Source organism: Calonectris borealis, chromosome 1 (assembly GCF_964195595.1).
Source record: "Calonectris borealis chromosome 1, bCalBor7.hap1.2, whole genome shotgun sequence".
Lineage (NCBI taxonomy): Eukaryota > Metazoa > Chordata > Aves > Procellariiformes > Procellariidae > Calonectris > Calonectris borealis.
Genome location: NC_134312.1, coordinates 801,313 through 818,035, shown reverse-complemented (window position 1 = coordinate 818,035; position 16,723 = coordinate 801,313). Strand labels below are relative to the sequence as shown.

General features: G+C 42.8%; 1 protein-coding gene across 9 annotated transcripts in view; it reads left to right on the top strand.

The window, feature by feature from the left end:
* The window catches only part of PPP6R2 (protein phosphatase 6 regulatory subunit 2), a 117,701-nt gene that overhangs the window by 10,185 nt on the left and 90,793 nt on the right, over positions 1–16,723 (top strand). For 4 of the 9 annotated variants that reach the window (XR_012672255.1, XM_075141156.1, XM_075141146.1 and 1 more), the window contains exons 3-4: positions 8,561–8,693; positions 9,247–9,403. The exons of 3 other annotated variants lie outside the window; for them this stretch is intronic. The gene's annotated coding sequence lies outside the window, so the exon portion shown is untranslated. The remainder of the gene's footprint in view (positions 1–8,560; positions 8,694–9,246; positions 9,404–16,723) is intronic. 2 more of the 9 variants (XM_075141123.1, XM_075141127.1) reach the window with 2 other exon arrangements.

The following is a 16,723-nucleotide window of genomic DNA, read 5'->3' as shown; positions in this document are numbered from 1 at the left end:
AAGATTTTTCTTCTGAAGTGTCTTAATATCTATTTTAACTGTAGAACTAGGTAAACTTTGTGTGGACTGTGTCTATATGATGTCCTGAAAGACCAAGGAAATTAAAATGCAGATGTTGTTTAATATCCTGTTTTAAGGCACTGGTTTGTTACGGTTTTGGCAAAGCAATATTGTGCCTCTTTTTTATGTAGTTTGGTTGGTAGAACAGCGCAACATCAGAATATTCTGGTAAAAACTGCAGCATGCAAAAAGTGTAGATAGAGGCATAAATGCAGTTTTGAAGCTTTGGGCTTGCAAAAGGACCATTAAAGGAATGCAAGCAGTTGTTTTTCTTGCTCATTTGAGGACATCGCAGTGCTGATGAAATAGGTGTATCTGAGATGTACAGCTCTTGATCTTCTTGTAAAGCGCAACAGGAAATCTTAGTTTGCAAATGCTGCTGCTTCGCTATCTAATAGCCTGAGCGGTATGATGTTTCTTTTGTAGTATTGCCTTATTCTGTGTGCAGCAAAAAATAAAATATCCAGGGTCCAGAGATCGATGTGGTAAATTACTTTGACAAACTGGGTTTTCTGAAAAATGCTGCTTATGTGCCCCAGTAAATACCAGCATCTCACTTTTGAGATAATAGTTTAATTAATAATAATTATTTCTGAAGGGTTTAACTGTGGTGATCCAGAAAAAAAATTCATTTGTTGCTCAAACAACATGTAGTAAACAGTCTAAGTGGCATCAAAGTCTTGCTTATTAGTGTGAGCAGTGCAAGTGAATGAGGAGTGGAGTGTCTGGGGAGTCCTGCAAGAGATGTAAATCGACACACAACCTCCCCATGATTTTGTTTTGCTTGTTTTAACAATGATTGTGTGCTAGCTTTTTAATATTCAAATCAAGTTGCAAATCTTACACTTCAAGGTTAATCTTAAAGTGAAGCACAGAAATCCCCCCGGGGTTCCTTGTAGATGCTGCTGATGCCTGCTTCCATGGGGGAGACGGACTGTAGAGCTACGTAAACAGAGAGAGTAGCAGCTGAAAATGTTTGGCTATTAATCTTCTTAAATTATTAGTGATAGAGTAAAGCACAGGTTAAAAACTTTGAGATAACTATGCCCTTATAGATAACGTGAAGCTGGTAGGCTGTGGAGTTTAATTCTTTGGTGTGTGTTTAGCTCCATGTGCTTTTGACTGACCTAGAAAAAAAAAGACCTTTTTTGTGCAATTATGTTCACAGTGCGTTTGGTATATTTTTCTGGCTAGCTTTTTCCTGCATTTTTTGAAGTACTGCAGTTTTTTCAGTGTCTGGGTGTGTTGAATTTAATTAAAAATGTAACATTTAAATAAAGAAGCTGTGCAAATTTTGTCCTTAGCGTGGGGTAGGGCGTCAATTAGAAGGCTGTTTAACTAGATACTAGATGAGGATAAAGTTGATCATCAAAACAAAGTACTTCTTGATATCATCTCTTTATTAGGGAACTTCAGAAGCATAGAGTAATTAGAAGTAGCTCTTAATTTTGTGTGCATATTTGTACAACAGAGGCCTTCATCATTTTTTGCCTGCAGCAGTTTTTTATTAAAAGAAAAAAACCCTAACACAACCCCTTACTGTGCTGGTATACCAGACTCTCTCCTGCAGTACTTGCGATTTACTGTTCGTGTCCAAGGAATGTAAATGGAGATGTCTCTTTCGTTTGTCAGTTAGATGTTAAGAAAAAATGAAGAAATTCATATTGCTAGCTCAGAAGAGGAAAACAAAAGGAGGCTCTTGGCTAACTGGTGAAACACTATTTTGGTTAAGAATAAATTCTATCTGAGACTTAGAAGCGTATCTAAGCATTTCCAAATCAACAGCTCGGGCTAAGCAATCTCTCAGGAAGCTGAAACACATCTTTAGTTATATGGCAATTTGAAGATTAACAGAATCCTCTGTTCAGTGTTTCCATCTTCTTCCTCGCGTGTTCGCTGTGGCCGTGGAGTGACGTGAGTGCCTCTCCTAATACAGGTGCCCTCTGAGGTTATTCAGTTACTGAGCAGATTAGGATTTGGGACAGAGATTTTCCTCTACTGTTTTTTGATGCTGGGGGGGGAGAGAATCACAAGACAAACCCTGAATAATGTGGCAGGAGAACGCTGTGTCAGAACGCTGTGAAGAAAAGGTCAGGGGAAAAGGAGCTGCAGAGCTGGTACCATGGCAAGAGGAGGAGCGCGAGTTAAGAGCTGGCTGGTGCTGCTGGGCCGCAGGGTGGATTTCGGCACTGCTGCGTAAGGTACAGGTTTCTCCACGTTGGGATGTGTAACTGTGGCTGAATATACAGTGCTGGATTCGGGAGTACTGAAATATTAAAATTCAGATACCGAATCTTTGCTGAAAATGCCATTAATAAAGTGCATTGTGACTGCTGCTTAATTGGTACTATGGGGTTGGGATACCAGGTTGATGTAGTGTGAAAAATTTCAGTTGGGAGATTGGACTCTTCTTACTGTTCAGGAGGTATCTGCCTGTGTCTGGCAGGATGATTACCTGTCCTGTCCTTTTTGAAGTAGCTGAAGCTTGGAAGGCAGAAGCAGATGCCTGCACTGGAGTTCCGGGGTGCACTCGCTAGAGGAAGCTGTTTCCACTCCGCAAGACCTTGACAAACCATTCTGCCATTCAGGCAGAGCTTTGCTGGCCTTCTGCTCTGAAAGTGGCCTACAGGCAAAATACTCTTCCCCGCCCCGCCAGAGATGCATCCTTCACCTGTACAAAACAGAAGCTTCTGACTGTTCACCTCTGAAGGTTATGAGACACTGAGGGGGTGGAAGGAAGATGAAGTAATAAAATAATGATAAACTAAGTCCTTTTTTTTTTTTACTAAGACTGAAACATGGTATAAGATACTAGTTTTCACAGGTTTTGTTTTAAGTATTTCAGTTATCCGAATACTATGATAATACCTAACTACAAAGCTAGCTGAGTACAATAGAGACAATTTATAATTTTGTGTGTTCGGTTGTAGGAGGGAATAAAGGCTATAATTCATTTCTGTGTTTTATGTTCTTGAGACTTTGATGTGTACATGTGCAGCCAGAGCTTGGCAGAAATTGCCAAGATCATAAGAGTTCGATGTCCAGTGGGATGCACTGCTGGGGTGTGTGTGGGCAGTTGCTGGAACCATCATTGCCTCTGAGGACTCTGGTCTATCCTGCTTTGCCTTTTATTCAGAGTTCATAAAAAAGAATTGGGCAAACAAGTGAGGGAAGGGAACATGGAGAATAGCGATGAATGAGAATATATTTATGTAAAATTCTGTTTTTAAAATAGTTGTTTTATTCATGTCCTGCAACTTCTAAAGGTGGCCTGAAGCTGCAGTGATGCCTCTTGCAGAGTTTTGTAGAGAACCCTTCATAGATAATGTCCCTTGGCTTTATTTTCACTAAACCTATAGCTAACTGTTTCGAGCCATGATGGGCTCATTGCATGATCTTAATTTGGGAACAGAGAAGGCTGGTTTCCACTCAGGCTGCTGTGTTAAGGCCAGCTGCTCATTTCATCTTAGTTCCTTAACTTACTGCAGCTATTGCTTGTAAAATTGCATTCTTACACCTGAGGCCTACTTTGGTTTGCTATGTGAACTGTTACTTATTTCACAGGCTATAACCAAAACCTTGGTTTCTGTTTTTCTCATGGCTTTGTGCTTAGTCTTTCATTGTAGTATTAAGCTACAGTTTCAGTGTGGCACCGAAGTTGGAACAGATTTGCCTAAATGTTTGATCTTGGGAGATTAAGGCTCTGTATACCAGTAGAAGACAGATTTGTATCTTGCTATTTTACTCTTATGCTTTGGGCTTTATTGCTTGCAACAGACCGTACTTAAAATAATGCCTACCCATGTTAGCATTAGTTATGAAAGCATGTGGAGCATGTCAGATAACACTCCATAACGTCTATTTTTGTTGATGTTGGGTTGATGTGGCACTCTTATGCTTGGGGAGGGACTGACGTAAAGCTTGCCAAGACTTGGCTTTCAAAGGGTGTCTGCAAGTAGGTTTCTAAAGAGGAAAACATTCTTCCAGGTAAGAGAGGCTCCTCTGTAATAAAGCTGAATTTTTGATTGCAGTCAAAGATAGCATGACTACCAAGGGCGGACATGATACCAATTTGAATTTGGAGCAGTGCATATTAATGAAGTCTAAGTCCTTCCAAATTACAGATTAGGTGGGCTAGAAAGAAGTAGAACGTTGGTGAAGAGGCGTTCTGTATTTCCTGCCTTTAACTTTCTATTTTTTATTTTGCCTTCTTGTGGCTCCCTGGACAGCTACTTCCCAGGAGAAGTATAGTTGGCAGGAAGGAGATATGTGACTGCCTGAAAGGCAGCTCTCCATAGAGTGGTGGGCTTCAACAGCTTCAATGCTTATTAGATATGGCAGGAATCTCCAGTACTGCTTTAGTTTGTCTGGAGAACCACAGAGCTCTCAGGTATAATTTCATAATAGTCTGAAAAACATCTCTCTTCTTGAGCTATAGTATTTATTTACGTAGCAGGCTTCTCCTTTTCTCCATTGGGGTTTTTCACCATTCTTCATGCCTTGTGTGAATGTAAGAGGAATCAATATCAATCTTTGATTTAATCTTGGCTATGTTATAAGATGAATGAGGAAATTTTTTATCAGTGTTGTTTTGTCTTGGAAACAAGCACTGAGTGCATTCCTGAAGAGTCAGAAGTAGGATCCTACGGAGATTGAGTGAGCTCTAGAAATAATTGAGTAGCTCATGATTCTCTTCCGCTGACAGACTGAACTGTAGATTCTGAGCATGTCGAACCCAAAGAAGAGTAGACTGCTGTAAGTCATCTCTTCCCTGTATTGTGGGTGTGCTTCAACAGCAAGGCACGGTGCGGGATCCCAGCTCTGCCAGAACGGGGCTTGTGCTGTACTGTGCCATCTCCACCTGCAATAGGCCTCTGGCTGTACTTCCCTTGTTTCTGCTCTTAAACGCATAATACTGTTCCGGTCACCTCCAATGCCGAACTGCAGTTGTGAAGTACTTGCATCTTCAAAAGCTCGATTCTTCCCTTTTTGAATGATGCACGCTTACCTGTCCCTTGACAAATAGCAGCATATCTTCTGAAAGGACGAAATGAAGCACATCTGGGATGCACTATATGACACAAAACTGGAAAGAATGCTTAATAAACCTGTGCTGCTGTACAGAGGGACCTCTGCAGACCGGAGGAATGGGCTGTTAGCAGTCTCATGAAGTTCAGCCAAGGGAAATGCCAAGCCCTGCCCCTGGGGAGGGATAACCCCATGCACCAGTACAGGCTGGGGCTGAGCAGCTGGAAAGCAGCTCTGCAGTGAATGACCTCGGGGTCGTGGTGGACACAAGGCTGGCCAGGAGCCAGCAACGTTCCCTTGCTGCAAAAGTGACCAGCAGCCTTCTGGGCTGCAACGTGCAGAGCGTTGCCAGCAGGTCAAGGGAGGGGATCCTCCCCATCTGCCTGGCATGCTGGGATCACATCTGGAGTTCTGAGTCCAGTGCTGGACTCTGCAGGACGAGAGAGACCTGGACGTGGTGGAGAGAGTCCAGAAAAGAGCCACGAAGCTGATTAAGCAATTGGAGCTTTTGCCATGTGAGGAGAGCTGGGACTGTTCATCCTGGAGAAGAGATGGCTCGGGGGGATGTCATCAATGTGTATAAATCCCTCATGGGGCAGTAAAGAAGATGGAGCCAGGGTCTCCTCAGTTGCACCCAGCGACAGGACAAGAGGCAGTGGGCACAAATTGAATACGGTAAACTGAATGAAAGACAACACGTTTTTACTGTGAGAGTGGTTGAACACAGGCAGAGGTGCCCAAAGAGGTGGTGGAGTGTCCATCCTTGGAGATATTCAAAACCCGCCTGGATGCGGTCCTGGGCAGCCAGCTCCAGCTGACCCTGCTTTGAAAAGCAGCAGGTTGGACTAGATGATCTCCAGAGATATCCTTCTGTCTCCTCCATTCTGTGACTGTTGCTGTTACAGGAAACTGCTGGCTCATATCCTCATTAAAGTAAAAGCTGCTAAACTGTAAACGGTGGTGTGCACAACTGTCCTCCTTAATTTGCATGAAGCTGCCATGGCTTTACTTTGTCTTAAGGAGTCTCTCAAACGGTACCGTACAGGGCAGCAAGCACTTGAGGATTGTTGCGTGCCCCGAGACGGCTGTCAGGCTGTAGTCCTCAACAGGAACAGCCCATTGACTTTATTTGCATTGTAATATTTTGGCACGGGAGTCTGCAATGCTTCTGGACGCACGTGTGGTGTGTCTGCTATCGCTGTGCGAGCCCTGGCACCCGCTGAGGATGGTCTGTGAACTGGTCAGTGCGGCTGTCACCAGCCCAGAGTTACACAAGCGTCAGGGTAAAAGCATCCAGTTCTGTGGGACACACCACAGCCCATAAAATGATGCAGTTGCTCTTTACTTATATCCGCTTGTTCAAAACGGTCTGAATCATTCTTGTGGTGCGAGCCTGGTGGGTACGTGCCAGTTCCAGAGATCACAGTCGGTACGTCAGAGTGTGGTTGATGGTATTTTTGCTTTATATTTCCTGGCTTTTGCCGAGTTAGCTTTAGCTGTAGTGTCGTTTGCCAATTAACTTTGTATCAATTTCGGTTTTGGATGACATTTAATGGAGTGGTTCTATGATAGTCCACACGCTTGCTGATTGCCTTTTAAGCTACCTCGGGTGGGAAATACTCTTCCCAGAAAAGGGGGAATTGAGTTTTCTGTCTGAACGTGCCCTGACCGTCAGAGGGAAAGTGAAGAAAACAAGAATGTTGAAAATGGGAGTAAGCAGGACGGACCCTTCACCCAGAAGCATCTCCTAATCGGCGTGCTGTTTGTCTGGGTTGGTGGTGGACGCGTTTGCATCTACAAATAGCAGTAGTGGTGTTTGGCCTCTCTGTGTCAGCCCTGTCGTGTGAGGTGGTGGAGGATGTTTTGCAGTGTTGGGCAAGGTCTGGGCTCAGCACCTTTCTCAGCCTTCCTAAGGCACGCACAGCGTGGGGTGGGGTAGCTCTGCCTCTCCAGGGGCTGCTGGTGTGGAAGTGTGCTCTGTGGATGCTGCACGCCGGCACAGACGCTTTGAAATTATTCTCTGAGATGTTACAAAAATTTCTAAATAGAACTTGCTTCCAGCAGGAGAATGTGGTTGAAAATTCTGCTGGAAGCAAGTGGAAAAGAGCCTTAAAGAGGGCTGTGAATGCTCAAGGAAAAATGTCAAATTTCTGTACAAACTTCGTGTGTTCCGGAGACCCCGGGGGAACATAGCGAACCTTTACCTTCCACTTGCCAGCCGTGGTACTGGCTCAGTTTCAGTTGCAAACAAAACGGTAACTTCCCCACTATCCCTGTCCCCCCTGTCCTCTCCCCCTTAACCTGAAATACCCATTTGGGTAATACGAAGACTTTCTTCAGGAAGGGAGGCTTTCTGGTCACCAGACAATTTTTCCTCTTCAGAGCTGTTACGTGGTGTGTGGGTGATGTTTATGCAGTGATCTTTTTAAATTGAGAAAGGCTTTTTAAAATAAATGATAATGCGAGAACGGGATGAAGCAAAAATGAGACCAAGCATCTTTTTAGTTGGTAAATTTACTTATTGCTGATTCCTTCTGGCAAGTTAGGCTTGTGTGGAAGACTGCCCAGGAGATCTGTGGCCTTTTTGTTGGTGCAAAACATATTACTATTGGAGCTCGCCAGACACATTTCTTCTGGTTAGCCAGTAACTCTCTTAATAGGTACCAAACAACTTAGCAGTGCTCCTTTTTTTTTTTTTCTTTCCCTCCCCTCTTTTTTCTTCTTTTTTACCTCCTCCCAGCTTCCCATGGACCCGAGGCCTAGGAGCGTGCAACTTGTCAGCAGTGTGCTGCCAAAGCTTCTTGGAGGATTTGGAACCAGTCACTTTTTGCATTTACTCTGCAAAGTTGTTTCTCTGGTAGTACAAAAAGAAATGTTCTCAGAGCTCTTGTTATGCAAGTTGAATTTCAGAGAAAACGGCATGCAAATAGTCGTCAGTATAATTGGGAAGCTCCTTTTTAAAAAAATCATTAAGTTGATGTTAAGTGGTAGTGCGCATTAGGAGCCTTGCTTGCAGTTTCACTAATTTCAGAGCATTGCTCTTGCTGCATGCACAGCTGACGTACCTTAAAAGTAAGACTTCTGGAAAGAGCCTGCTGCTTTTTTTTTTTTCTTTTTCCTGATTGCAACATGATTTCTGTGCATATTCTTTATGAGATTTTTTAAATTTCGGTACTCTGCGTGTATCTTACATGGGATCATCAGTTCAGATGGCATCCTAAAATGCTTATATAGACGTAAATAAGACATTGTTGCATCTTTCTGTTCAATTCCTAGAAACAAAGCCAATCAGGAACAGGGATGGTATTCTAGAGGTGTAAACAGTGTGGCATGTTTTTTTACTCTGGGGAGTTTTTGACTTTCTTCTGAAGGAATCCATTCACAGCAGTTCATTGGAGTGGTGGCTGGAAGCACCTTTCCAGGCAGCGCTCGTCAGTTCGTGGTGTGTCCAGTGAGGCTTATTTCCTTTCAGTTGCAGGTTTGATCACTACGTGAGTGTGCTGTACCCTGTAAATGCACTTCTGGGGAAGAGAGAAGAGTCTTGACGATTGACAATACGTTCTGAGTTCCCGGGTGTAGCTGTGGTGCGAGCGCACTGAACTGTGGTAAGATCTGGCTTCGGGAGGCAGAGGCCATGTGTTTTTGTAAATCCAGCCGTGAGTCTTTTAAGACTGGGGAGGTTAAGTTGAGCAGTCTCCGTAGTTGCTTGGTTGCTGTCTGCGAATTCAATGCTGAATGACGATGTTCAGATTGCATTGCCTGTGGGTGTGTGTAGGAAAACGACGGGACTATAGTTTGGTGTCCCTGCATTTGGTTAGTGTGGATTCATAGCAGTGTGTGCCTTTCTGGCACATTTTTTTTGTGAACACTTGGGGAGGTCCTGGGCACTAAATTGGTCAAAACAGCCCCCAGCCTGCGCTGTTTACTGCCTCGCTGGGTTTCTCCTTCCTGCTTAGCACGTGAGGCTGGCACGCCAAGGGCTTAGGCGAGCAGTGGTGCTCATCCAAGGGAAGAGATGTGGCAGCGTGAATTCAGAGATTGACTTGAACTGTTTTAGAGCTGTAATTCAGAAGCACTGGTTTTAGTTGGAGCAAATAACTGATACAGGATTAAATTATTTCTCACGTGCCTTTTTCATCTCGCTGTGACAAATATAAGGCATTGCATGTGCTATTGAACAAACAGATGGAAACCACTGACAACCCTGGTTTTTTTGCAAATGACGGGAAAGGTGAAAATCGAGGTGAAGAGACCCTGACCGCTCCTGGCAGCAAGGCCTGAAGTGTGGAAGATGCGTGAGAGATTATGGTGAAAGGTATAGAAGCTTCAATACTTGGGGATTTTATCGGAATTACTTCTAGACTGCCTAGTGTGCCATGTTGTTATAACTGCATGTTTTCATTGAAATCAATTCTTTTTGTGCGTTGAATCAGGAGCACGGTAAGTTTTGGGTAATATTTTTATACATATGTGTGTCTTCTAGAAGTAGATGATGTCAGCCTTGGGCTCCGTGTGATGATATTCCCCCCCGCTCCAGCAAGGAATTTTGTATGGTGTGCTGACAGTTTTCATTCTGTCCCCATGGCCTCTGCATGGGTGTGTTTGTCACAGTGTACCTGAAGAGTTTAGCAGGCTTGGGTTTTAGCATTGCAGAACATGAACAAGTGTTAGTTTTTAATTCACTGTGGATTTTGTATATTAAAACTAAAAATTTAAGTAGAATGAGTTTGATCTGCTTGCTTTTCCTTACCAGCTATAATGCTGTGTGTACCTGGCATGATGCTAGTGACTGTACTTAACCATGGATTGAGGTTTGTTGCAATTTTACCTGAACTTTCTCTGGTCTCTCTGAGAAGCAGCAATGCAGAGCGCAGTTTGGCGCGAGGGGAAGGAGGCAGGAGGCAGGCTGTTCTGCAGCAGCAGCAGTGAGTGGGTTCCCATCATGGAGCTTTGCACGAGTTGAACAGATGTTGGTCTCAGATTATGTTACTGACGTGCAGTTATAGCTCATCCATTATTTTATTTCTTGGTTGAGTTTAAATCAACTTTTGTTCAGAATAGAGTAGTATACAGACTTAGGTTTTCTACAAGAGCTTGGATAAACAAGGGTGATTCTCAAGAGTGCCTTGTGCCTCTTTTGATATGAACTGGGTCCAAGATGATGGCTTTTTGTCTCCTTTCTCCAGTATTCACAGGAGGAGGTCCTTCAGATGTGTCAGCAGACTTCATCATGGATGACTTGAGACATTATAGTGTGCTCTGAATTTTGGAGGATGTTTACTTAGCTCTTCTGGAAAGTTGGGCCCTTTACAGGCAACTTAAGTTGTGCAGTCAAAAAATCTTGATAATCCAAATTATCAAATTTCTTGGGAAGATCTTAGTGGTAAAAATACTGAAAATGTAAATTCTTGTGAAGTAGCAGCATAGTGTTATGTATTAAACTGGCAACTTTCCTCAGCTTGTTTAGTTACTGAGTGGCTTGACAGATTCTTAAAATGGATTATAGTTGACTTAAAGTATCAGCTTGGGAGTGTGAAAGAGCAGTACGCTACCTTGGCAGTAGAAGAAAAATCGGTTGAAATGACACTGTCCCCTGCATTGCAAATCACTGGGCTTTACTGTGACACTTCTGTTGTTACTAATGCTAGGTAAGAAACAGTAGGATGCTTTTTGGGGCTTTCCAGACTACTGGAGGTGATTTATCGTAGACTCCAGCTTCTTTCCAGCCAACACATTTGACAATAAAACACTGTCCTTGATTTCCTTCTCTGCTACAGCTCTGGTGCCTTTTGGCAGTTTATTGCCATAAATAACTGCACTAGATAATCTTCAGCTTGCTTTTAGTTATCTGGTTATGCCTGACCTTGCACATGGGGCCTTCTATGCTCTTTATTGTCCGACTCAAAAAACCATGATGACTTCACGTTCATCCTGTGTTGTACTTAACAGTTTTGAAAAGATTTCATGCGAGCTCCGTCACTGTAACATGCTGTTTTTGCGGATGGGTCAGCTTCTGTGAAAGACATTCACAGTGCCTGGCCAAAAGTTTAAAATAGTAACTGGTCTCGGTTACTTCTATAATTACCAGTATCATTTCATGTATCTCATGATTTGCATATCATTTTGCAAATGTCCAGATGGAGAGGAAAATAAATTTGCAGTCGCTCTGAACCTGAATTTATAAAGGATGTGTTTTAAACTGATACTTGCTGTTAAGAGTATGTGTGTGCAGTCTGAGAAATGATTGCAGAGGCTGGGAACAGAAATCAGCATTCGGGTAGAGAGGAGCAGGCTGTCTGCTCTTACAGTTAGGATAGAAAATGAATTCCAGGGAGAGTGGAAGAAGGCAAATATTTTATAGTCTCTTGAAATGGGAGGATCTATACCTACACTAATTATTTAAAGGAATTCTTCAGTTATCAGAAAAGGACAATAATATTAAAATGTTAATCTAAGATTAAACTAGCTGCTGACTCTTTAAATGGTATTTCATACCCTTTATGTGACTGAAGGGCTACGGTACAATAGCTGAGATTGGACTCCAGACAGTACTGTTGCTGCAGAAAAACTGTCAATACTGAAAATTATCCTAAGGGGTTGATAAAATCTATGATTACTATTTTGCTCTCTGTGGAAAGTATTAAAACCAAGCCAGATCTTTGCATGAGACGCCAGGTAGTCTTCATTACTGTTTGAGCGAAATGTGAAGATACAGGCCCCTCTGTATCAGATACAATGCTGAAAAATTGCAGCCTGTGAAAATGCAGGAAGATGCAACTGGCCTTGTTTCACCTCTTGCCAAAACTGCCATCAATTACTTCGAATTCAGCAAGGACAGCGTTTAGTCTTTACCGAGACCTGGACCTCTGTTTCAAAATATACATCATTAAAAAGGATGGTAGATCAGTTTGGCTTTGTCCACAAATAAAATTTTGTTTCTTGGGTTTTTTTGTTTGTTTGTTTTAAATTTCAGCAATTTCTATAAAATTTCAAGTGCTCTGAAAATGTGCAGGGAGCCAAATTCTCTTCTGAAAATGACACGAAGTGGCAATGGAAGTTGGAGGAGGATTCCCTACAACTTTATTTACAGCATAGTTTCTGAAAACAGCAGCGTGCATAATGTTCAATGTATACTGATAAATGCCAGGAGCATCCATTAACTGTACAGTGGTTCGTTTGTGTAAGCTGTTGTATTGCTTACTGTTATAACTAGTGACTATGGGAATATTTAACGTCCCATATTACGGTTGAGTCTCAGAAGAATTGGTGGATAGATTTTTTGGTGTTTAATTATTTTTTATTTTTTTATTTTTGTTGGGAAATGAGGAAGTGGAAAAGACCAAACATCGTCTAAGTGATCTCGAAGCTGCACGTAGGTTAGTAGCAGGATGCAGGATTTTAGACTAAAATTAGTCTAGAATATCTGGAGTAATAATCTCGGTCATTTGATGCTTGTTTTAACTTGGCAACTCTAGCTGAGGATTTGTGTGGTACCCATGCTCAGCAGAATACTGCCAGGGAGTCTTTTCCTCAGTGCCTATTAATTTCCAAATAAGATATCAATACGAAGTATGAGGCCACAGCTTTGTCAAACTGTCTTGATGCCTGAGTGCCTGTGGGGCAATGCAGATACTAGAGCTGACAGCAACGTATGGAAGACCTGAGGACAAATTATTGTCTTTTGTGGAAGGTGAACTCTTGAAAGCTTTCTGGAAGACATAAAAAGTATCCTCACTTTTCACCCATCTTTTGGAAATAATAAATAATGAAAGTAACTAAGGCAGTGGGAAGACTTTAAATTTCTTTAAAAATAGCTGCTTTTTATATAGCATTATCAAAACATGCACGTCCTTTTTTCATACGCTTACATCCTGCTCCTGATTACTGTGAGGTGCCACCGGTGCATCCGGGGACGGCAGGAGTCTTGTTTCTCTCTTGCTGTGCCCAAACCGTTAGAATAGCTAGCCAGAGATGCTCTTTTTTAAGAGTTAAATATACCTTTTGATTGTTTTTATCTAGGAATTCTCATTCTCCTCAATATTTTCCTCTTCAAATGCCTTTTCCAGGTAAACAATCCTCCTGTACTAGTAGTTGATGGAAATTGTGCGCGTGGATTCGCTGCAGGGAAGCAGTGTTCCAGCCGCCGGCGCCTTGGTGCAGTTCGATTGCTTCCCCCATAGCAGCAGGTACCAAAGCAGGAGGAGCCCAAGGAGAGTTCCGTGCTTACCAGCGTATCCTTACGTGTGCTCTCTTTTTAACGTCTTGCTTTTTTTAAGCAGAGGAGCACTAGAAAAAGCATCCAGGCTCTGCCGGTGCCCATGCTGCGGGCGTGCTGCTGTCTTAGTTGGATTCCGCGGGCTCACAGGGTTGGGTCTGACTCGCCCTTCTCCAGCAGAGGTGTCGGGGAGCCTGCTGCCTCAGGCCTGAGCTATTTCCGTGTGCCTCTGCGGCCCTCGGGAGCCTGGGGGGACGGGCACGGCCGGGGGGATGCTGGGCCAGAGCTGCCCCACTCTGCTGGAGCCAGGTCGGCTCCTAGCAGAGGGGCTGAGCTGCGGGTGTATGGTGCCAGTCCTTCCTGTGTAGTGCCTACACTGTCTCTGGTTTTCCATTATTATATACGTTGTCTTGGCCTATGCTACCCAAAGTAATAGAGGAGCACATGTAATAGGTTGTGCAGATGCTTCAGCAAGTCTTTTTTCAGGTGGAAATTGCCTGAAGAGGGCTCAGGAGGTAGTTGAGAAGCTGGGATATTTTAACTTTATTTTTCTTGACTTGCTAAAGTGTAAATGCTCTTTCAAAGGCATTGTAGAGGTTTACATAGTGGATTTTGGACTGCTTGTTAATGAGCTTTTCCTAGTTATCTGAGGGGATTCCATAAAAAGGCTGTGGAATATCTCTCAAAACCCCACTGTGTTAAGGATTGCAAGGAGGAGCAGTTGTAGGGAAGATAGGCTCTGCTCGCAGGATGTTTGAAGAGAAATGTAAGGAAAAGCTGCAACACACTTTAGTTTCATAGTGACTTAGAACTAAACTATACAAAGTGGACTTTCACTCTTGATTGATACTTTAATTTGCATCTTTGAGCTAGTATGTTTGGAAGCATGTCTTGCTATATGAAAGACACATAGCTATTTTTAGTTATTTTGGATATTTGGAAACAAATGCTGTCTAATGAAAGGAGCTGTAAATCAGCAGTCTCTTGAATTCCTTTAGATTTTGCTCACACTAAACTGTGGGCAAGTTACTTGGGCGTTTTGCCAACATACTTTCATAAAGCGAAAGTGGTTCAATTTTTTTCTGCCTTGTTGGTTCTAATGACTATTTGAAAGGTTTGGCTGGTGGGTGACTACTTCAAAGCTGGAAATCATTAAGTAATGCTGAACAGTAGATTTATCAGGCTCTCATGCTTTGTATAAGAACTTCATCAGTTCCTTGCATAACTAAGAGTATTCCGTTTTTTCAGGGATATTTGATTACAAGACAGGTAATGATGACAAAGTAATGACACCACATGGTGCATGAAATGCTGAGCTCGTCAGGGCGGTGGTAATCTGCAGGTAAGCGTTAGTCAGTGGTGCTGGGCCCTTCGAGGATCTGGGGAGTGGTGCTGTGGCTTTCCTGCGCCAGAACCTGAAAGCAGGCTCCGTGCCGTGCCTGCGGATGAGGATGCAGAGGAGCACGGGGGTTGCTAGGATTCCTCAGGCTGGATCTGTTTGTGTCCTGTCTCGGGTAGTGACGTGTAGCACATGTGAAGAACTTTTCTTTGTGGAATGCAAAGCTAACTTAAAAGAACAAGACAACTCCCAACCCCAAGCCCCACCATGAACCCCTCTCCCCCCAATCAGCTACTTAACGACAGCCGCTGGGCAGCTGGCTTGTTCCGTACATCATGAGGATTTATGTTTGTTCTTTCAGAGTGTTTCCATCTGCATCTTTGAGCTGTCCAAAGCTTCATTACCCGTTTAAACCGGAGATCTGTAGAATTTTATGAAACTCTTAGCCTTTATAGCATGGCAGTGAATTTGGTTGATTGTCATTCAAAATAATCAGTTTCCTATTGATTGTTTTTAGGCATATTGCCTTACTTTCACTGCAAACTTAATCTGGGATGCGTATGCTGGAGGTCTGAAGAATAGGAGCAGGTCTAGCACAGTAGCATTTACAAAGATTAGATTTCCAAAGAATCAAAAATGTGCTGTTGGAATAAGGACAGTAGTCAAGCTCAAATTTAACCTAATTCAAATTTGTATCTCCCAAAACTGAAAAGCTGTATCTTATGTTGGATTACAGTGGCACTACCCCATATTTAGGTGTTTCTGTGAAGTGAGGTGGTTTTCCCAAAGGTGAGAGCTCCTGTGACACCAGTAAGACTTGGTTCTGCTTTTCTGAAGCCATACATGCTTAATTATTTCATTGTGGAACCTAGGAATGCTTCTGTCTCCATGCAGATGCTTTTAAAATGAATTTGCTAATAGCTGTCCATTCGCCCTGCTCCTGCTATGTCTGTGGGGAACCATGGCATATTCTCTTTGGAGTATATTTTAAAATTCGTAGCCTAAGTTAGATCACGTTTCCTCTGAAATCTGTGAGTATGGGGAGTATGTTTGATTTACTGGCTTTATTCTCTCTACCCTATTTCAGGAAATCACTGGAGATACTAGCTGTTATTTTGAGGTGGATGATTTCTCCTGTTAGAAATGAGACCTTTGTTTTTGACAACATAGAAACCCGTGCGTGGTTTGACTTCAAAACTGAACTTCTATATGGAAATACTGTGCTAAATTTTTGAACATGTCTCTGTATGTAGCTGGTTAACATGCAGTGAGTTTAGCAAAAAATGTAAAATCACTAGGAGAGAAGGTAGAAAATAAAAACTCTTACTTACTTTTAACTACTTTGTTGTGCTTTGTTTCAAATCGGTTGTCAGATAAAATAAAGTACATGTCTCAGAAGAGAATAAGGCTGAAATCTCAGCAGTGTGTGTTCAGAATGGAAGAAAGTAAGTCACCACATCATCCAAATCTGTGTTTCAACTGTGTTGAAATACAGCAGACCCAGTTGTCTTACCACTCTGACTTGGAAATTCATTCAGTAACTATTTCAATTAAAAAGTAATTGAAGAAATTGAAGAAAAAGTGAGGTGAATATAGCATAAAGATGACAGATCTGAGGCTGGTGTCAGTCACTTGAAATGTTAGAGATTAAATTCTTCCTCTTTTTCAAGCTAGAACGACAATGTTATGTAGGCTTTTTTCCATCTTTCCACGATCCGGGAAGGCCATTTCAGCAAGGTGCGACTGGATAGTGCTGTGAGTGCACTTTCAGTAAGAGCAAGATGGGTACTTGTTCCTGTTCCTCATGGGTCTCGCTATATGGAAGTGGTGTTAAAGAACCTGAGGGAGCGCGGGATACTCTGTACGTGGAGTCGGTTTGCTGTTCTGCCACCCACCTTCGTGTAGATGATGTAAACTGGTAAACGCGGGCCTGGTTTTTGGGCTCAGTAAGTCCAACAGAACCGCTTGTTGTGCTGGATTTAAACACAAGCTTAGCGGAATTGGGGCTGAAGTAATACTACGTATTTTGTGGAGCTGTGGAGTGAAGTATGGTTTATCTTGACCACAAGCACAACAAACAA